Here is a 22233-nt window from a genome sequence, read left to right on the forward strand (position 1 = left end):
TTAAATTGTGAAGTGAGCACAATTAAGCGGTTGACAGTGTATTAACTTACTAATTAGTTAGCACTTAAGCGGTGACGTAATGTATCACATCATGATTGAGAAGTTTGGGCCTCGTGGGTGTTGAATCTTGACTTTTGGGCTTGAGTTGTAAAAGGTCCATGGAAAATCAGGACCAAAGTGGAGAAACCTAATGGACTTCTATTGTGGTGATGGGCCCAATGCTACTCTGATTAGCCCAATACTCGGTCACAACATCACAGCGGAGACCAAAGCAATGAAACTCAAAAACTTGTCAGTCTGTCAACTTCAGTGACACGATCAGTCCGTCGGGAGGCTATAATTTGGAAATGCTACAATGCACCGGTATATGTGATGCACTATTGTTTTGGATGGTTGACTTTATATGGGTGAATGTTGGTAATTTTGATTTAGTTATTCAGCATGTATACTATACATCGGTGCACAGACGACAATGTATGCAAAATGTCACATTTAAATATAGGAGTGTGCTATCCACACATTATTTTTTACTTCTCACACATCCTCTTTAATTTCTGTCATTTGATATTCTTCAATTCATCCGATCCGACGACTGAAAATTAGAAAGGTGTGTGAGAAGTAAAAAGAGATGTGTGAATATCACGCACCTTAAATATATATTACATGCATTTATGTACGGGATCTCCGATTCGAAAGGCCCTCCTAAATTATCATTACATGTACACAGATGCATGTAATATATATTTAAATGTAATCGGTGCACAGTACACAAACCCAACATAATTATCATTGAACGTTTACTCGCCGCTCGACTAGCACCTGACACTTTTTTGAACTTTAGGCCATCTCCAATCGAAGGAGGGCCAAATGACTCCCTTTAGCTCTATAGTCCTGCAATAAATTATATTTTAATGAACAGTGTTAGACCATATTTTATACCATCTCTAACCAAGAGGGCCAAAAGGCCATAGACCAAACATAGCCCTTTGACAAAAATAAAAAAACCATCTCCAATCGATGGGGCCAAAGGGTCATAGGCCAAACATAATTTAATAAAATTAAACTATAATATTAAAATAAGGTTTTCGGACAAATTTTAAGTGTCACTTGTCGTCAAATGAATAGGTCTCCAAATTTCTTATCTTTATGTAATCTCAATAATTTCTTATTTTCGGCTTTCACTTGGTGCGATGGTAAGTGCCTTCGCCCATGAGCGGTAGGTCTCGGGTTCGAGACTTGGGAGCAGCCTCTCCATAAATGGGGGTAAAGCTAGCCGACATTCACCTTTTCCAGACCCTGCGTAAAGCGGAAGCCTTGTGCACTGGGTATGACCAATGTTGTAGGAATGGTGTATGGAATTTTTTTTGTTTTTTTTTTAATTCGTCCAAAAAAAAAAATTCAATTTCTAATGGTAACCTGACGGCAACATGGTGTTAGCTAGCCGTTAGTGACACACCCCGTCCCGAAGGAGGGCATGCTGGCCGTCACGTGAGAGTGACGTAACCATTTGCACAGTACGGAAGCTTTAAGATACAATTTATAAGTTGATACACCCGAAGGTGAGTCCTAATTTTGTCCAATCTGTCAGAACACCGTCGAATTTCTCGTAGTCACCACACCTTTGTGATTCCTGAACCTGGAGGGGCGCAAAACCAAAATTGAGTGGGTCAGTAAAACAATTCTTTTCCAAATCCAAACATTTCTCAAAACGTTGTAACCCCTCTCCGTAAAACCTGTATACTTTCCCATAAATGTAAAATATAAATATACATATATATTCTCAAAACTTCATTTTTACTATCTCAACATTATCTCTTTATCAATCATGCCATGCCATGTCTAATTCAACAGTTAAGTATGGATGCATCAACAATAATCATATCAGGTGCAAGAAAGTAATCAACCGGAGGCCCTCTAATAGCCTTGCCCGGTTGAACCTAGAGCTCAAAATCTATCACTCTCACTCTACCGGAGTCACCTCTGTGACCTGTCCGGCCTTCTGCACACAAGTTACGCTCTAGTGCTTTCTCATTAATCATCTGTGCACATAATCTAAGGTCACCCACCAGTCGAAATCTCACTAACACTCTTCGACTGGCCCGTCGCACCCACTCCGCGTGGACTGTGCGACCAGCATCTACTTGGATCCAAGGCGAGCGTGCGATGCGGTGAATACTATAAGCACTAAACCATGGTGCAGGATTTGAGCTCAATATATATCAACATCATCATAACAGTATTTAAATACTCACCTGATATTCACCTGTGCGTCCGCCGCACCATTCATTCATATGCATCATATCTCAATATGCATCATATCTCAATTCATACTTTTCATATCATTTCATGCATGGCAATTCGATTCACATTTATATATATATATTTCATATACTTCTATGCATGGCATCTCAATTCACATTTTCACATAATTCTATATACCTTTCGTTTAAAACATAATTTCATTCTAATTCAATTTCTGGGAAAACGTCAAGTATATATATATACGGAAAAACCAAAACTGCCCACTCACAGAATACATCGACGTGTCGAAGGTCCCTGAGCCTCCCTTAGTCATGCCCAACGTTCGTACAAGCCTCGCCTATACGAGAAATAACCGAATTAATGTTATTTAACGCATAACCTAATTCTTAGCTAATAACTCCTCAAATATTGCTCAAATTGGGTATATGAATATACCACCGTGACCTACTCGACGTCACGGACGTCGAAATATTTTTAAAATAATTTTTTACTGTAGCACGCGCCCCCACGCGCCAAGGAAGGCACGGACCTACGCGCCCCCACGCGCACCTTCTTCTTCCTTGGGTCGCCGGACTGGTTTTTCCGGTGGCCGTTTTTCAAATTGCCATAACTTTGTCATTGCTCAACGAAATCAAGTGATTCAAAAACGAAAGTTGTAGCCCTTGAAGAGAAAAAGAGAATGGTACCTTGCAAAATACCTAGTTCGCCGTGGTTTGGCCGTAAACTGCCTCGAAAGCCTCGGAGGTCGCCGGAAACTGGGTATTTTTCAAATGAGTATAACTTCTTCAATACTCAATGAAATTGAGTGAAACAAAAAGGAAAGTTGTAGTACTTGACGAGACGAAGAGATTGATACCTATCTCGACGCCTAAAGCACCGGGGATTCGCCGGAAAATGCCTCGAAAGCTCCGGCCAAACTTTGAACTTGTCGATCTCCGTGTTCTTACGTCCAAAAACTTCCAACGAAGCACTCCGAGCTTCCTTGGGACCTCACTAAGCTCGCTGTGATCTTGTTTTAGCCTAAAACGTATTCATTTAGAAGATCATGAACAGTACCATTTCACGGGAACTTTGAAACTAGGGTTTTTCGAAGCAAAACTTACCTGAAATGGATACCATCGTGATCGTGGAGGTTCCAAGAGTTTGATGGTGGTCTTAACTCCGTCGTTGGTGGAAGTTTAAGGTTGTTTTGTGGTTGGTTTGTTCGAACGGAGAAGAAGAGTGACAGAGAGAGTGAGAGAGTCGTGAGGGAAGAGAGAGAGAGACAGGGTACGGGAAAGAGGGAAGGATTTGAGGTGTGTGGGATCCTACCCAATCCCAAACTACAAAATTCTATCATAAAATTTAAGTCTAAGTCTCCACTCTAATTACCAAAGTTTAGGAGCTTAGATATAACGAACGTGAAAATTATACCTTAGTCACGTATTAGGGACATTTCCGTTAATTCACCATCACGAGTGTAAAACTTTGGGACGGGCTGTGACAATCTACCCACCTTATAAAATTTCGTCCCCGAAATTTCATACAATCATAATCCACCTATACTCATAAAATTTCCTCGGGTAAATCTCTCTCATCCGATTCTCTTTCTCCAACATAATTTTCTACTGAATTATTTTCTTCACAAAGCTTTTACCACTTACTCTGTCTTAATTCTCAGGACCTTCTTTTTCCAATCCAAAGTCGTCCTTGGTTCCTTATCAAGTCGAATCCAATTTAATTCTCAATAGTTGCACCAGAATCTCATATGACGAATCTGCCACCTAGTGACAACGCATCGAACCCAAAATACATTAAGTACCTTAGCCAACTCTGAAGACATCACCACTTGTATGCAACTTTATTGATTCCTTTAGTGATAAAAAATGGTCTGATGTGTCTAAATCTTATCTTGTCTCCTTTCCAATTCTCGCCATTTCTGTTCGTGGTGAAATTTCCAAAAATATCAAACCATTTCCCTTACACACTCGATTAGTGGCATATCCATCTGTTAGTCTCTTTTGCCATTCCTGGCTACCTTCAGGTTAAACTTTGTTGATGCACAAAATCAGCGAAGACTTTGGTACAACAGAAAGTGTCAGGTTTTGTGACCTTCGCTTGGTTGCTTCGGTCACTAGTGAGGATAAGTACGTAAATGAATAGAGACAGAGAAGCAAACACAGGATGTACGTGGTTCACCCAGATTGGCTACGTCCACGGAGTAGAGGAGTTCTTATTAGTAGTGAAGGGCTTACACAAGTACAAAGGATCAAGCTCTCAATTTAGTGAGTTCTTGTGAATGATTTAACACAAAATGGCATTAGGCAATATTTTGGGGGAATGACCCCTATTTATAGAAAAACTTGTAGCTTTGTCACATTGACATGTGTCATGTTGTGATTGGTTCTTGATGTCGACACGTGCTGCGCTCTGATTGGCTTCTAATCTTGACACGTGTCGAGTAGTGATTGGCCGCCTGGTCGGAGGGGAACTCTTCTGGGTCCTTGACAGTATAGCGTTGGCCGGTGCTCGGTAGTTTCGGGATTGGTCAAGTATGGTACAAACAGTGCTCCCCTAAGTTCCCGAGTGAGGGAAACTCCTCGGTTGGGGACTTGCAAGATCCAATCCCTTGAGTAATCACGAAACTTCTAAGTACCGAAGTGTGGTCTGATCTTCATCTGCCCTTCTCTGGAAGTACCTTTCCTCCATCCGGGAATGGTGTACTTAGCTGATGTTGACGCACAAGGTAATGTATCAATTTCACTTGAAGCTTAGTTGTAGTTTCGGGCTTAGTCAAGTGTGATACAAACCCTATAGTAGGAGTCCCCCAAGTCGCCGAGCTAGGAGATCTGCCGAAAGAGGTGACAGACAAGGTAAGCAGTCAAACTTCCAAGTAAGCAACCCAGGATCAGAGGTTTGACGTCGGCTTCCGGTTGATTGTTCTCATTCTCCTTGTCTCTCATTCAACTGCCAGGATAAGGAGAAGCAAATGGATAAGAGATGATATGAGATACTTTTGCTTTTGAAGAAGTAACTTTCCACAGGCTTATTCTTGAACTGTGCTGGAGGGTTTTCTGGTGCCCTTCAGAGTATAAGGCCGACTCAAAAATTTGAGGGTCAAAACAAGTCCATCAAATCTAGAGTACGTTCGACCTTGATGATATGGGATACTTTTGCTGTTGACGGAATAATGAATGTGGTATGGAAAGGTGTCGTGCTGTAGTGATCTGTTTCAGCTCACCGTTGAACCTTCTGCTTCAATCTTTTGCATGGCAGAAGTGGTGTGCAACCTTTGCATTTAAATGGTCCTTCAGAACATTCCTTCATAGTGACTCATCCACGCTTGGCAGCTTCAGTGTAAAGAGCCAATATCTGATCAACTGTCATGAGGTATTTGCCGGTGGAATTCGTGACCTTGACAGCAGTTGAGGATGAGTACTCGAGAGCAATGCTAAGTAAGCAACCAGGCAAAGGCTCCAGGCAGTCAGTTCCAAATTGGAGGTTTGATTTCAGGTTCCGACTGACTGCTCTCTTTCTCCTTGTCCTGCAGGTGTGGACAAGGACAAAGACAAAGATAGGGAGAAAGCATGATATGGGATACTCTTGCTTTCGACCCTGATGATATGAGATACTCTTGTTCTTGGTGTGGCTTATTTGCTGAGGTATTATCGGGGGGAAATAAAGCTGAGTATTTCGAGAGGTTATGTTGAGGGTGCCTTTTCGAATGCGAGAAAGGGTTGAGCATTTTTGCAGGTTTGCCTGTCCGTTGAGGAGGGAGGTCAATGTATATAGGGATTTCCCAATAACAAGTAGTAATGCTATTCCTTTACCCTTCTTGGTCACAGCAATGTAGTGGGAGCTGCCAGCTTCACGTGTTTTAATTTTGTCAGAGCACTTTGAAAAAGTGGTATGTGGTATCTGGAAAGCTGATGTTACGTGTGAAGATTACAGACAAGCTTTATCTAAGGAAATCTGGCTCTCGAAGTTCTGAGAGTTGTGCCTCTTCGGTTTTCGAACAAGCAATCCCGTCGAGGATCTGACTCTCGAGATTCGGAAAGCGGTGCTACTCCGGTTTTTTAGAAAGTAATTATGTTGGGAGTCTTTTCTCGAATGTGAGTAAAGGTTGGACGTTCTTGCCAACCTGTCTTGCCGCAAAACCCGGAGGTCGACACACATAGGGACTTTCCAGTTGTCAAGCAGTGGTGCTGTTCCTTTACCCTTATGGGTAATAGTAGGGTAGCTGGAACTTCGAAATTCTCGTGCCTAAACTTTGTCAGAGATCTTTGACAAAGTTATATGTGGTACCCGAGGAGTTGATGGTGCATATGGAGAGCGGTGATTGAACAGTAAGATTCACGTGCTTTCTACTTCACCAGAAATCTTCGACAGATTGTCCGTAATTTCCGCAAAGCTGAGTGTGCATGTGACAGGTGCTGACGAGGCTGAAAAAGCAGGTGCTTCTTCGATTTCTGAGATCGGCCCTCGTGGTCTCTGAGCAGCCCAGCTTTTGAGAAAGCAAACGCCTCTTCGATTTCTGAGATCGGCCCTCGTGGTCTCTGAGCAGCCCAGCTTTTGAGAAAGCAAACGCCTCTTCGATTTCTGAGATCGGCCCTCGTGGTCTCTGAGCAGCCCAGCTTTTGAGAAAGCAAACGCCTCTTCGATTTCTGAAGCTCCGTCGAGTGCAGATTTTTATAGAGGCTGGCATTAAGTTCCACAGCACACTTGAATCTCTACCAGTAGAAGCTCATTTCTTGCACTTCTAAGATCTTGATTTGTCTGACCTCTTCCTTCTTCAACACATTTGAAAATGTCTGGACCCTCCGACCGTCGTTTTGACTTGAACCTTGGAGAAGAGACAGCCACGCCTTCTCCAGACAACATATGGCGCCCATCCTTCATATCCCCTACTGGTTCTCTTACCGTTGGGGATTCTGTGATGAAGAATGATATGACCGCTGCAGTGGTGGCCAGGAACCTTCTCACTCCCAAAGATAATAGACTACTTTCCAAACGGTCTGATGAGTTGGCTGTTAAGGACTCTCTGGCTCTTAGTGTTCAGTGTGCAGGTTCTGTGTCTAATATGGCCCAACGCCTATTTGCTAGAACCCGCCAAGTTGAATCATTGGCTGCTGAAGTGATGAGTCTCAAACAGGAGATTAGAGGGCTCAAGCATGAGAATAAGCAGTTGCACCGGCTCGCCCATGACTATGCTACAAACATGAAGAGGAAGCTTGACCAGATGAAGGAATCTGATGGTAAGGTTTTACTTGATCATCAGCGGTTTGTGGGTTTGTTCCAAAGGCATTTATTGCCTTCGTCCTCTGGGGCTGTACCTGGTAATGAAGCTTCAAATGATGAACCTCCAATGCCTCCTCCTTCTGGGGTTTTGTCAAGTACTGAGGCTCCGGATAACCACCCTCCGGTGCTTTCTCTTTCTGGGGCTCTACCGACTGCTGAGACTTCCCCTAAGCAACCTTTGTGAAGGCTCCCTTTTGTTTGTTTATTTTGACTCATGTATATGTACATATTTGTGGCTTATCGAAAATATTAATAAATAAGCTTTGCTTCATTTCAACATATTGTGTTAAATACACCAAAATCTTCTTCATAAAGCTCTTTGAATTTTTGCTTTTGTTGAAACCTGTATTGTTGAAGCTTTGTGAGTGAAGCATGTAGTTTGAGGTAGTGTTCCCTTAATTTCCCGAGTGAGGAAAACTTCTCGGTTGGAGACTTGAAAAATCCAAGTCACTGAGTAGTCACGAACTTTTGAGTACCAAGGCGTAGTAGCATATGGTGGGAGTCCCCCAAGTCTCTAGTCGAGGGAGTTGACGAATGAGGTGTCTTGCTAATAGTCCATGTCGTAAGTACCAAAACTTCATTCTTTTGTTTTCTAAGTGGTAGCCCCGGACTTTTTCTTCATAGATTTTGTTTATGAAGGTTGCTAGGCCCGAATAAGTGGAATTGCAGAAGGTGTAACCGTTGGTGCATTAACATCATAATGGAAGCATCACAATGATGGAAGCATCACAATGATGAAAGCATCATAATGATGAAAACACCATAATGATGAAACATCATAATGATGTTTCTTTGGTGGAATTGTTTTTCATTTCCCCTAACAACCGGAATTGTTTTTCAACATAACACCATCATCTGTAGGTCGAATCACAAAGTTGTCTTCATGAAAGTTGTTCGTTAATTCCTTAACTACAACATATCCAAATTGGAGAGCCATCGGAGCAGTACAACTCCAGAAATCCAGGTATGATGAGTGACTGTTTATCATTTGTCTGTCAACCCGTCAGATTAGTTGTGAGCTTTGAAACTCTATTTTCTCTTGCTCAGATCAGCATGCTTTCTTCATTGAAGTTGTTCCTCAGCTTGTGAACTACAACATATCCAAATTTGAGATCCCTCGGAGCTGTATAACTCAAGAAACTCAGGTATGATGAATGACTGGTTATTATTTTTCTGTCAACCCGTCAGATTTGTTATGAGCTTCGAAACTCCATTTTCTCTTGTTCAGATCGGTATGCTTTCTTCATTGAAGTTGTTCCTCAGCTTGTGAACTACAACATATCCAAATTTGAGATCCCTCGGAGCTGTATAACTCAAGAAACTCAGGTATGATGAATGACTGGTTATTATTTTTCTGTCAACCCGTCAGATTTGTTGTGGGCTTCGAAACTCCATTTTCTCTTGTTCAGATCGGTATGCTTTCTTCATTGAAGTTGTTCCTCAGCTTGTGAACTACAACATATCCAAATTTGAGATCCCTCGGAGCTGTATAACTCAAGAAATTCAGGTATGATGAATGACTGGTTATTATTTGTCTGTCAACCCGTCAGATTTGTTGTGAGCTTCGAAACTCCATTTTCTCTTGTTCAGATCGGTATGCTTTCTTCATTGAAGTTGTTCCTCATCGACTCTTTCATAACATATCAAAAATTCAGGATGAACTAACGGTTAAATATTTCCAGATCTTCGAAACATCACAACAGCTTCGAAATCTGCAAGAAGCCGACTATCATGTTTGGAGCTTCAACACTTTAATTTCCGTCGCTCAAACAGAAATGGTTCCTTCTTGAAAGTTGTTCATATGCTCAAGAACTATAGGGTGTCCAAAATTCAGCTCCATTGGAGAAGAGCAGAGGTTGCAGAAATTTGATAGATGAAAGGAGGCGGAAGAGGGAGAGAGAGAAAAAGTCTCTTGGGTTGGATTTCTATTTTGGAGCAGATTCCAATTTTTGTAGCACCTTCATTATTGATGAATTGCTTGTACTTTTGTCCATTATGAAATTTGGGACTTTGGCTTGTTGTTGGATCTATTATAATATGTTTGGGAACATATATAAGTGAATAAATAAGAAGGAAAATTTTGGGCCCTTGTGGGTGTAAAACAAAAAATGTTTATGTTTACCCAAGTGTTTTTGTACAAGTTCAAGGGCATCTTGGGTTTTGTGAACAAAATTTGTTTATTTGGAGCAAGGTTTTGTGTTGAAGCTTTGTAGGTGAAGCTTTGGTGTTGAAGCTTTGTGGGTGAAGCTTTGGAGGTGAAGCTTTTCGGGTGAAGCTTGTTGGGTGAAGCTTTTTAGGTGAAGCTTTGTGGGTGAAGCTTTTTAGGTGAAGCTTTTCGGGTGAAGCTTTTTGGGTGAAGCTTTTTAGGTGAAGCTTTTCGGGTGAAGCTGTTTGGGTGAAGCTTTTTTAGGTGAAGCTTTGATGGTGAAGCTTTTTGGGTGAAGCTTTTTAGGTGAAGCTTTTTAGGTGAAGCTTTGATGGTGAAGCTTTTTGGGTGAAGCTTTTTAGGTGAAGCTTTGTGGGTGAAGCTTTGGAGGTGAAGCTTTTCGGGTGAAGCTTGTTGGGTGAAGCTTTTTAGGTGAAGCTTTGTGGGTGAAGCTTTTTAGGTGAAGCTTTTCGGGTGAAGCTTTTTAGGTGAAGCTTTGATGGTGAAGCTTTTTGGGTGAAGCTTTTTAGGTGAAGCTTTGTGGGTGAAGCTTTGGAGGTGAAGCTTTTCGGGTGAAGCTTTTTGGATGAAGTTGTTTTTTTTTTTTTTTTTTTTTTTTTTTTTTTTTTTTTTTTTTTTTTTTTTTTTTTTGGCGCTTGACACGGTCTTCATTTGCTTGTTTTGTAGTGACTCTTTATTGAATTCATTGCCAAATGGCCTTCATTACATAGGATGCCGAACGGCTATAGCTCAACACTTGTACATCGTGAGTCTATTTGTAGTAGTACTTCAAGTGATCAGCGTTCCATGGATGGCCAAGGGTCTTGCCATCGGAGCTTCTAAGTGTGTAAGAGCCAGGGCGACTGATGCCAATGACTTCATACGGTCCATCCCAGTTTGGACTAAGTGTGCCTTCACTCGGGACTCTGTCGCAGAGTAATCTTTTCTTTAAGACCCAGTCTCCTATTTTGAAAGAACGAAGCTTGACCCTAGAGTCATAATAGTTGGAGATGCGCTGCTTGTAGGCGACATTCCTCAAGTGAGCTTGGTTTCTGTGTTCCTCGACTAAATCCAAGTTGAGGGTGAGTTGTTTGTCATTTTCACTTTGAATGTAGTTCTGGACTCGGAATGTTGCTTGCTCGAGCTCAACAGGGACAACCGCCTCTGTGCCAAAGGCAAGTGAGAATGGAGTTTCTCCTGTTGAAGTCCGATATGAAGTGCGATATGACCAAAGAACTTGGGGTACAAATTCTGGCCAACAGCCTTTAGCTTTGTCCAAGCTGGTTTTCAAAGTGCGCTTGATTATTTTGTTGATGGCCTCAACTTGTCCATTAGACTGGGGATGAGCTGGAGAGGCAAAGCATAAGTTGATGTTGAACTTAGAGCAGAACAACCTGAACTTCTTGTTGTCAAACTGTCGCCCATTGTCAGTGACTATCGCATTGGGAATGCCGAATCTACAAAGGATGTTCTTCCACACGAAGTCTTCTATCTTTGCCTCAGTAATGGTTGCCAAGGGTTCTACTTCGGCCCACTTTGTGAAGTAGTCCACTGCAACGACTGCGTAACAGACTTTGCCCTTCCCTGCCGGCATTGGGCCGATCAAATCAAGTCCCCACTGGGCGAAGGGCCAAGGGCTGATCATAGGAGTAAGAGGCTCTGGAGGGGAATGAGGAATAGTTGCATATCGTTGACATTTGTCACATGAGCGGGATACTTTGATGGCATCCTGGTGGAGTGTTGGCCAGTAATATCCTTGGCGAAGAGTCTTGTGTGCTAGGGACCGAGATCCAGCATGATCTCCACAGACTCCCTCATGTATTTCCCGAAGGACGATTTCCGCCTCGGCAGGCGTAAGACACCTTAAGTATGGCAGGCTAAAACCTCGCTTATAGAGTTGATCATTGATGATCAGGTAGCGGGTAGACTTGTATCGAATTTGCTTAGCCTGGACTTTATCATTTGGGAGGGTGCCATGAGCAAGGAAATTATAGATCGGGGTGATCCAACTATCCCCCTGTTGTAAGTTGCATACTTCTGCGGCCATGGTGCTTGGTGTTGCCAACAGTTCGACATGAATTTTTCTTCCAATCTTGTCTTCCACAGCTGAGGCAAGGCGAGCCAGGGCGTCTGCATGACTGTTTGCCGCTCGAGGAACTTGGGTGATCTGGTAGTGGAAGTGCTTGAGCAAAAGTTGTGTTTGCGCAAGATATGCTGCCATGGAGCTGTCCTTAGCATCAAAGTTGTTGGTAACCTGGTTGACCACTAATTGGGAGTCACTGAAAATATCAATTTGTTTAACCCCGAGGTGTTTGGCCAAACGTAATCCTGCTAGAAGGGCTTCATACTCGGCCTCATTGTTTGATGCCTTGAATTTGAAACGAAGAGCATACTCCATTGCTACTTTGTCGGGCGTAGTCAAGACTAGTCCCGCTCCACAGCCCTGTTGGTTGGATGAGCCATCAACATACAGACTCCATGCTGGGGTTGTTGGTTCTATCTTCTGAGCTTCCGGGGGTAATGAAGCCACTGCTTCAGGTGTAGAAGCAATGTCAACCGGATATGTGAAGTCGGCAATGAAGTCTGCCACTGCTTGGCCCTTCTCAGCTGGCTTTGGTTGGTAGGAGATGTCAAACTCACCCAACGCTATTGCCCATTTGATCATTCGCCCTGAAGTGTCAGGACTTTGGAGTATCTGTCGAAGAGGATAATTGGTAAGCACGATGATGGAGTGCGCTTGGAAGTAAGGGCGGAGTTTTCGAGCAGACATGACCAATGCCAGAGCCAATTTCTCAATGTTAGAGTACCGTGTCTCCGCATCTTGTAAGGCTTTGCTAGCGTAGTAGACAGGTCGCTCAATATTCCCATCCTTTCGAATGAGAACGGAACTTACGGCTGAAGCTGATACCGATAGGTAGATAATGAGAATGTCTCCTACCTCGGGCTTGGAGAGTAGAGGGGCTTTACTCATGTACTCCTTGAGGTTTTTGAATGCCTCGGCACATTCATCAGTCCATGTAATGTACTTCCTACTTCCCTTAAGTGCTTTAAAAAAGGGAGCACATTTGTCTGTGGCCTTAGAAATGAACCTGGTTAAGGCTGCCACCTTGCCAGTAAGGCTCTGGATGTCCTTTGAAGTTACCGGTTCCTTCATGTCGAGGATTGCTTTGATCTTCTCGGGATTAGCTTCAATGCCTCGTTGGCTAATCATGAAACCTAAGAATTTGCCAGAGCCTACGCCGAAGGCACATTTGTTGGGGTTTAACCTCATTCGATACCTCTTCAAAATAGTGAAAGTTTCATATAGGTTGGTGATGTGTTGGTCAGCATGTTTGCTCTTGACTAACATATCATCAACGTAAACTTCCATGCTCTTCCCAATCTGCTCGGCGAACATTGAGTTGACTAGTCTCTGATAAGTCGCTCCTGCATTCTTTAGGCCGAAAGGCATGACTTTGTAGCAGTATAGTCCTCTGTCGGTAGTGAAGGCTGTGTGTTCTTGATCCGAAGGGTTCATGAGGATTTGGTTGTATCCTGAGTAAGCATCCATGAAGCTCAGGAGTTCACATCCGGCCGTAGAGTCTATAAGTCTGTCAATAAGAGGAAGAGGGAAGCTATCTTTCGGACACCCTTTGTTTAGGTCGGTGTAGTCAACACACATTCTCCACAAGACCTTTTGAAGCAAAAGACTTTCTTTGGTCGGATTTTTCTTAACAAGGACCACATTTGCTACCCATGTCGGGTAATTGACTTCGCGGACAAAGCCTATGCCTTTGAGTTTTTCAACTTCTGCTTTCATTGCCTCGTATCGTTCAGCGTCATAAGATCTTCGCTTCTGTCTCACCGGCTTGATCTTGGGGTCAATACTCAAACGATGACAGATGACATCGGGAGAGATGCCTGGCATGTCCTCGTATGACCAGGCGAAGACTTCAGTGTTCTCTTTCAAAAAAGATATCAATGCTAACCGAAGGGGTGGTGACAATGTGGTGCCAATCTTCACCATGCGATCTGGATAATCTCTTGAGATAGGTACCTTCTCCAACTCTTCAGCAGGTTGGGCTTGCTGGGTGAAAGAGTCATCTCGAGGATCATCGGGTTGATTGTTGCTATCAGGAAGATCCAAGTTCGCTTCATCTAAGCTGGTCTTTGTGACTTGGTCATGTACAGACAGGGTTTCCTTGGGTCCGGGCAAGTGTTGTTGCTTAACTGAAGTGTTGTAACATGATCGTGCACTAAGCTGATCTCCTCTGATGTAGCCGTTGCCATGGGGGGTTGGAAATTTCATCAACAGCATATGCGTGGATACCATAGCCTTGAGATCATTGATGCCTGTGCGCCCAAAGATGACATTGTATGCCGTTGGGCAGTCAACCACTAGGAAGTTAGTGGTAATGGTAGCCGTGTAAGGGCCTGTACCAATAGTAAAGGGTAAATGTATGCTCCCTAAGGGTTGCACGATATCACCGGAGAAGCTTATCAGAGGAGAAATCGAGCGATCGAGCAAGTGTTCAGCTACACTGAGTGCCCTGAAAGCTTCGGCAAACATGATATTGACCGAAGCCCCTGTGTCTACGAGGATTCGTCGAACATCAAAGTTGGCTATGTAAGCCTCCACGATCAATGGGTCGTTATGAGGGTAGATGATGCCTCTTTCTTCCTCAGGGTAGAAACATATCGGATCCCAGTTAGGCTTTTGATACTTCCCTCCCCTGATGTCTTCCACGTGAAACACTTGGTGACCAGGCCTCAGAATTCGTTCACTGTTTTTCATGGCCCTATTGGAAGATTCAGATATGGGTGTGCCGCCGCTTATGGAATATATGACATTCACCTGGCGTTGGTTACGGTTATCCCTTTGAGGGTGAAGGAGGAATTGATCAATTTTTCCTTCTCGTGCCAAAGCTTCAATACGATCACGGAGGATGATACATTTCTCGCTATCATGGCCGTTATGCTCATGGTAGCAACAAAACATGCCCGCGTTATTCGGGGGCGTGTAATCTGGGTGCCTCGGCTTTGGCTTTGGTATCAGGTGAGCTATGCTGGGGTAAATGGCCGCGCATGTGGCATTCAAGGGCGTGTATGTCTCATACCTTGGGGTAGGGGGTATCTTGACGCGGGTTTGACCCACTGCATTGACTGCCTGGGGGCGAGCGTTATTGTGGCGATACCCTTGGTTATCGGGATAGTGTCCCTTACTCTTTTTACTGAAATGAGAGTGGTGAGGATGGAAATCCTTCCTCTTGCCTTGAAATTGATATGTCTGTTGATTCGGCGAAGCATTATGCAAGGCATGGGGAGGTGCCACTGCTGTTTGGAAAGTCGAGGTCTTCTCATTTAGGTGAGTCTGGCTTCCACCTCCCACTTGTTGATAAAGGATGGTTGTAGGGGGTTTCTCCTGATATGTCTTTGCCTCGGCGGAGGCATGGTTATAAGCCTGCGCCATCACCTCAGAGTAAGTCTTCCAAGTATTGGCATTGATCATGTATTTAAAGAAACAATCACGTAGGCCTGCCGTGAAGGCTTTGAGGGCAGTCTTGTCGTCTGCCTCGGCACACCGGGAGTATTCATGGCTGAAGCGGCCAGCATACATACGTAATGACTCGTCTGGCTTCTGGCGGATAGTGTACAGGTCATCTGCAGAGTGCAAGCGATCGGTTTGGAAAATGTGTTGGGAAACAAATAGTTTCCTCAATTCCTCAAATGAGTCTACCGTCTCAGGTGTAAGACGACAATACCAATTTAGAGCTCCGCCAGAGAGGGTGGAGGGGAAGAGAAGACATCGCTCTTCGTCGGTGTGCATCCGGTATGCCATGGTGGACTCAAAGAGGTTAAGGTGCTCAATCGGGTCCTCTTTTCCAGTATAAAGTTGCAAGCCAAGCTTTTGCTTTGTCTTTGCTTGAAGGGGGGTGTTGAGGATCCTCCTTGTAAGAGGGCCAGGCCTGGGTTGGTTCCAGTCAGGTATTTCAGCCTGACGTTCAGCCTTCAACTTGTTTACTTCCTCAATAAGTTGTAGGACAAGGGGGTCCTGAGCGGAGTTATGTGCCATTGGAGCTTTCTTTCGTAAATCTCCATCTCCTCTTGGAATTAGGAAGGTTTGATCAAGGGCATGTGATTTTTCCCTGGACTCGTTGTACTGGCTTCCAGGGTATGTCTGTCGGAACACCTCTGAGTCCCCTGTACCCTCATGTCTCTCTAGGACTTGTTGCCCCTTCCCCAAATTGGTGGCCGGCTCGGGCCGTGGCAGGGGACCGAGTCTCTCAGAAATCCTTGGGTCATTGATCTTTGAGCTTATATGGATGGAATTCTCTCGACGTTGCTTCAGGAAATCCCGACAATCGCGAAAGACGGCTTTCGATCCTTCTGCCCCTTCAGCAAAGAGGTGTCTCCCTCCACTTCTCATGGTTCGGGTCGAAGCAACTGGGTTAAGAGAAGCCTCATGTTGATTATCAAGTCGAGGGGTAATCTGTTCCCTATCAGGGATATCTATGTCGAATGCATGTGACCCTCCATGTTGGAGGGCACCCAGTTGATGGTTGACTTCCACGGGGGCAACAAGCTCGCGTGTCTGAGCTTGCCTAGCTTCGTGGAGTGTCTCGAAGAGCTTCTCATATTGCTCCTGGAGGACCTCATTCTTCATTGCTATCTTGTTGTTCTGAGCTTCCAACTCATCGACTTTAGCTTGAAGAAGAACTCGTTTTCCTTCCTTCTTTCGTTGTTTCGCACTATGTGCAAGGGGGGTGTCATTCTGTGTGCTGTGGCTTCCTTCGCTTCCCATGTTGGAGAGGGATGCCTGGTCAAAAGAAAGTGTACGAATGATAGAAACCAGCTTGACACAGCTGAAGAGAGTAGGAATAAGTGTCGTTTCCCACAGACGGCGCCAAATGTTGATGCACAAAATCAGCGAAGACTTTGGTACAACAGAAAGTGTCAGGTTTTGTGACCTTCGCTTGGTTGCTTCGGTCACTAGTGAGGATAAGTACGTAAATGAATAGAGACAGAGAAGCAAACACAGGATGTACGTGGTTCACCCAGATTGGCTACGTCCACGGAGTAGAGGAGTTCTTATTAGTAGTGAAGGGCTTACACAAGTACAAAGGATCAAGCTCTCAATTTAGTGAGTTCTTGTGAATGATTTAACACAAAATGGCATTAGGCAATATTTTGGGGGAATGACCCCTATTTATAGAAAAACTTGTAGCTTTGTCACATTGACATGTGTCATGTTGTGATTGGTTCTTGATGTCGACACGTGCTGCGCTCTGATTGGCTTCTAATCTTGACACGTGTCGAGTAGTGATTGGCCGCCTGGTCGGAGGGGAACTCTTCTGGGTCCTTGACAGTATAGCGTTGGCCGGTGCTCGGTAGTTTCGGGATTGGTCAAGTATGGTACAAACAAACTTAATCACCTGAATACTTTGAGGAGACTCATCCATAGTCTCAGGGCCTACTAAAACTCTTTTGTGATCGAAGCTTTCTCTACCCAGAAACATTCCATTCACAAGTCATCAAAAACCGACTCACATGACACATTTCATGATCCTTATGGCGTTACTTCGGAAACTGCACAACCAACATACTTAAGAAACTCAGCAGTTCCGTAAACCAATTCTCTTTTCCATAAAACAAATAAGTAATGTTGCACTGTCTGGGAAAGGTTGTTACTCAACACTGGAGTAAATGTACTAACTTGTTACTTAACAAGTATAACTTCTTCTCGAACTTCCATTCTTAACTTTTCTTCCGTTGGTTTTCAATCCACAAGATGATACTCTTGGCACACGTGCCAGATATTAATCTTACTGTAGTCTTCTCACCAAGTGCTTCAGCTAGAACAATTCACGATCACCCTGATCGTACAATCATAATCACTAAGTAATTCAATCCACCTTTGTTGCCTCATATCAAAATCCTTCCGAGTAAACAAATATTGGAGACTCTTTTGATTTGTAAAATCTTGCATTCTCACTAAAATATAATGTCTCCATAACTTCACAGCAAGGATGGTAGTCGTGACTTCCAAATCACCAGTAGGGTAATTCATCTCATGAGATTCCATTTGTCGTGAAACGTATGCAATCACCCTAACATTTGCATCAACATGCATCCAATACCATTCAAGAAACATCACTAAAAATTTATGATTACCACTATTCTGTGGGATTACTAAAATACGTGCATGAGTGAGGAAATACTTCAGTTGTTGAATCCTTTGCTCACAATTTCCTTCCCACTCATACATAACCTCCTTTCTCAACAGTCTCGTCAATGACAAAGCAATGACTGAAAAATCTTTCACAACCATCCAAGATAGCCTGGTAAGTTAAGAAATTCCAAATCTCAATTACGACTCGTGGTTGTTCCAAATTCTCAATTTCTGCTATCTTTTAAGGATTCACTTGAATACCTTAAGCAGATATAACCATTCTCAGAATGCCACTTGATTCATTTAACTTTAGCCTTTGCTAAACTTAGCATACAACCAACGTTCTCTCAATCTTTGCTTCATCGACTTATTACATTTACCTGCTCTGCTCTGGCTTAGAGTATACCAGAATATCGTCAATGAAAAATGATATCTATTTATCAAGGCATTATTGGAATACTTCATCCAATAATTCATAAAACAGCATGAGTATCCATATAGCATCACCAAACTTCATAAAGACTATAACAAGTCCAGAAAACCATCTTATGATCAACGTCACTTATAATATTCAATTGGTAGTAACCAGATCTCAATTCAATCTTTGAATCTTCGCAATTACTTCTGAGCTGGTTAAATAAACATCAGTACATCACCATGGATAACGGTTCTCAATCGTTACCCGACTCCATTGTCTATAATCAATGAACAGTCTCAAGATCCATTTTCTTTCTCACCAACAAACTGGTGCTCCTCAAGAGTGTTGTACTGGTTGAATAAAACTTTTATCAACCAATTCTCTCAACTGAATTTCCAATTCCCTTAACTCATCATGAACCAATCTTTAACATAAATTTATACCTGGCAACAAATCAATAGTGAACCTCATATCTCTGCCTGAAGGCAATCCATGTATACTTTCAGGGAAGACATCAAGAAAAGTCTAACCCCTTTTTCATTTTTTTCACACTTCTCCGAGCAACATCCTTTAGTACCACATGAACTAAGTATTTTTGGGCAGCCTTTCAAAACAATCTCTTTGCTTTCATAGCATAAATAATGGCTGAACTCACTTCACTTTGCATGCCCACTCATTAAGGTAACCTCTGATCATCCAGATCGATGGAAAGTGACTGGTTTCCCGTAACAATCCATCTAGTCACAATTATAACCAACCAATCTAATGGAACAGAATTAACTGATACAATATATATTCTATTATTATTAAGCATTCTAAATAAGTACAACACTAACATAAAATAATCTACCGGGTTACTTGCTTAACGAATCCACGAATGAGTTATTAATATTACGGTCTGCAGCCCGCAATACTGATAAATCATCGTTGTCTCGATAAGTAGGCAACCACTCTCAAAGATATAATAATACTATTTTGTCACTCAATGCAAAATACATACACTCGTCTCAACCGCATTTATTTACTACTTTCTAGGCAATATCAATCATAATAAAAAATATATCAGCCGAAGTCAACTAGAATGACCAATACGGCTGATTCAACTCTTATCTCAATAATACGTCGGCCGGATCCACTCCGCGTGGTCGGTACGGCCGAGCCTATAACTCACCAATTTCTCATGTGTCAGTCAAATCCACCTCTCGTGGTCTGTACGGCTGAACATATAACTCATCAAATCTCTCTGTACCCACGGTCAATCCGACCAAACTACTAAGTTCATAAACTTGCTGAATCGACACTACGATGTCATAGAAAACTGTTGGGTACAACTGATTCTAGGGACGATTCACAATTCTGTGTCCCCTCTGTTCACATAAACACATTCATTAATTTCACACTTCCCAAAGTGTTAAATTTTTTTTTTTTTTACCTGCTGCACAAGGTACATTTCCTTTACTCGAGACACCTTGTCTCAAATATCTGGGATTACCAGTATATCCATCACTTTTACTCTGACCAGCTACATTAAAACCTCAGCTGGAAGAATTAACTCTAGCTTCACTTCTTTCGAAGCTCTGAATCTTTCTATATCCTTGATAAGACGAATCATTAACTTTATCGTCTTCTTTTAATTCCCATTCATTTCTTATTCTTCTTTATTCTCGTTGATCATGTTCTCAAAGTCCTCAAGACTCAACAGCATCTCGTATATTCCTGGTAAGAAGTACAATGGATAGTGGTCACCCAAAATACCACTTCCCTTTTGCCACCCAGCTTAAAACAACATAACACCTCCACCAAATTAACAACAATATCTGGATGAAACGAGGCAAGTCTGAAAACTTTCTATAATATCCCTCGATCATCATCTTCCTTGTCTCATATTTGTAAACTCTTGTTTACTACCATCGATAAATGCCGGAGGGATAAACTTTTCCTTAAACAAGTCCTTAAACAATTCTCAATCGACTGTTCCTCCGGTGACAACAAATCATACTCCTGTTTCCACCAGGATACAAATTCATAACCAAAACCAGGTAGTCGTCTCGACCCCTTGTCAGAAGGAAATTTCCTTTGACTTGCATAATCTGAAACATCTTTTCCAAATGGTTAAACCGTTACTTCGCTCCCTCAGGTTCATCATTTCATAAGGTGATTCAAATTCAACTCATAACCCGTCTTAAAATGTCCATTTTGATAATATACTGAATCACCATAATAATAGTTTCCCCTAAACCGCTATATTAGGGAGACTAAATTCCTCTAACTACGTGGCTTGCTACGAGGCGGTGTAGTTCTGACAGAATTCACTCGGAAATTCTCAAGATGTCCAAGATTGCAACCATGCTCTGATACCAACTGACACACCCCGTCCCGAAGGAGGGCATGCTGGCCGTCACGTGAGAGTGACGTAACCATTTGCACAGTACGGAAGCTTTAAGATACAATTTATAAGTTGATACACCCGAAGGTGAGTCCTAATTTTGTCCAATCTGTCAGAACACCGTCGAATTTCTCGTAGTCACCACACCTTTGTGATTCCTGAACCTGGAGGGGCGCAAAACCAAAATTGAGTGGGTCAGTAAAACAATTCTTTTCCAAATCCAAACATTTCTCAAAACGTTGTAACCCCTCTCCGTAAAACCTGTATACTTTCCCATAAATGTAAAATATAAATATACATATATATTCTCAAAACTTCATTTTTACTATCTCAACATTATCTCTTTATCAATCATGCCATGCCATGTCTAATTCAACAGTTAAGTATGGATGCATCAACAATAATCATATCAGGTGCAAGAAAGTAATCAACCGGAGGCCCTCTAATAGCCTTGCCCGGTTGAACCTAGAGCTCAAAATCTATCACTCTCACTCTACCGGAGTCACCTCTGTGACCTGTCCGGCCTTCTGCACACAAGTTACGCTCTAGTGCTTTCTCATTAATCATCTGTGCACATAATCTAAGGTCACCCACCAGTCGAAATCTCACTAACACTCTTCGACTGGCCCGTCGCACCCACTCCGCGTGGACTGTGCGACCAGCATCTACTTGGATCCAAGGCGAGCGTGCGATGCGGTGAATACTATAAGCACTAAACCATGGTGCAGGATTTGAGCTCAATATATATCAACATCATCATAACAGTATTTAAATACTCACCTGATATTCACCTGTGCGTCCGCCGCACCATTCATTCATATGCATCATATCTCAATATGCATCATATCTCAATTCATACTTTTCATATCATTTCATGCATGGCAATTCGATTCACATTTATATATATATATTTCATATACTTCTATGCATGGCATCTCAATTCACATTTTCACATAATTCTATATACCTTTCGTTTAAAACATAATTTCATTCTAATTCAATTTCTGGGAAAACGTCAAGTATATATATATACGGAAAAACCAAAACTGCCCACTCACAGAATACATCGACGTGTCGAAGGTCCCTGAGCCTCCCTTAGTCATGCCCAACGTTCGTACAAGCCTCGCCTATACGAGAAATAACCGAATTAATGTTATTTAACGCATAACCTAATTCTTAGCTAATAACTCCTCAAATATTGCTCAAATTGGGTATATGAATATACCACCGTGACCTACTCGACGTCACGGACGTCGAAATATTTTTAAAATAATTTTTTACTGTAGCACGCGCCCCCACGCGCCAAGGAAGGCACGGACCTACGCGCCCCCACGCGCACCTTCTTCTTCCTTGGGTCGCCGGACTGGTTTTTCCGGTGGCCGTTTTTCAAATTGCCATAACTTTGTCATTGCTCAACGAAATCAAGTGATTCAAAAACGAAAGTTGTAGCCCTTGAAGAGAAAAAGAGAATGGTACCTTGCACAATACCTAGTTCGCCGTGGTTTGGCCGTAAACTGCCTCGAAAGCCTCGGAGGTCGCCGGAAACTGGGTATTTTTCAAATGAGTATAACTTCTTCAATACTCAATGAAATTGA

General features: G+C 42.7%; 1 long non-coding RNA gene across 1 annotated transcript; it reads left to right on the forward strand.

Moving 5' to 3' along the window:
• The first annotated feature begins 8174 nt into the window (after window positions 1–8174).
• Window positions 8175–9626, forward strand: LOC139190152 (uncharacterized). The gene is made up of 5 exons (XR_011574192.1): window positions 8175–8503; window positions 8587–8684; window positions 8768–8865; window positions 8949–9046; window positions 9222–9626. It is a non-coding gene; the product is annotated as an uncharacterized lncRNA (long non-coding RNA).
• The last annotated feature ends 12607 nt before the right edge of the window (window positions 9627–22233 follow it).

The sequence above is a fragment of the Malus domestica genome, chromosome 12, assembly GCF_042453785.1.
Source record: "Malus domestica chromosome 12, GDT2T_hap1".
NCBI lineage: Eukaryota > Viridiplantae > Streptophyta > Magnoliopsida > Rosales > Rosaceae > Malus > Malus domestica.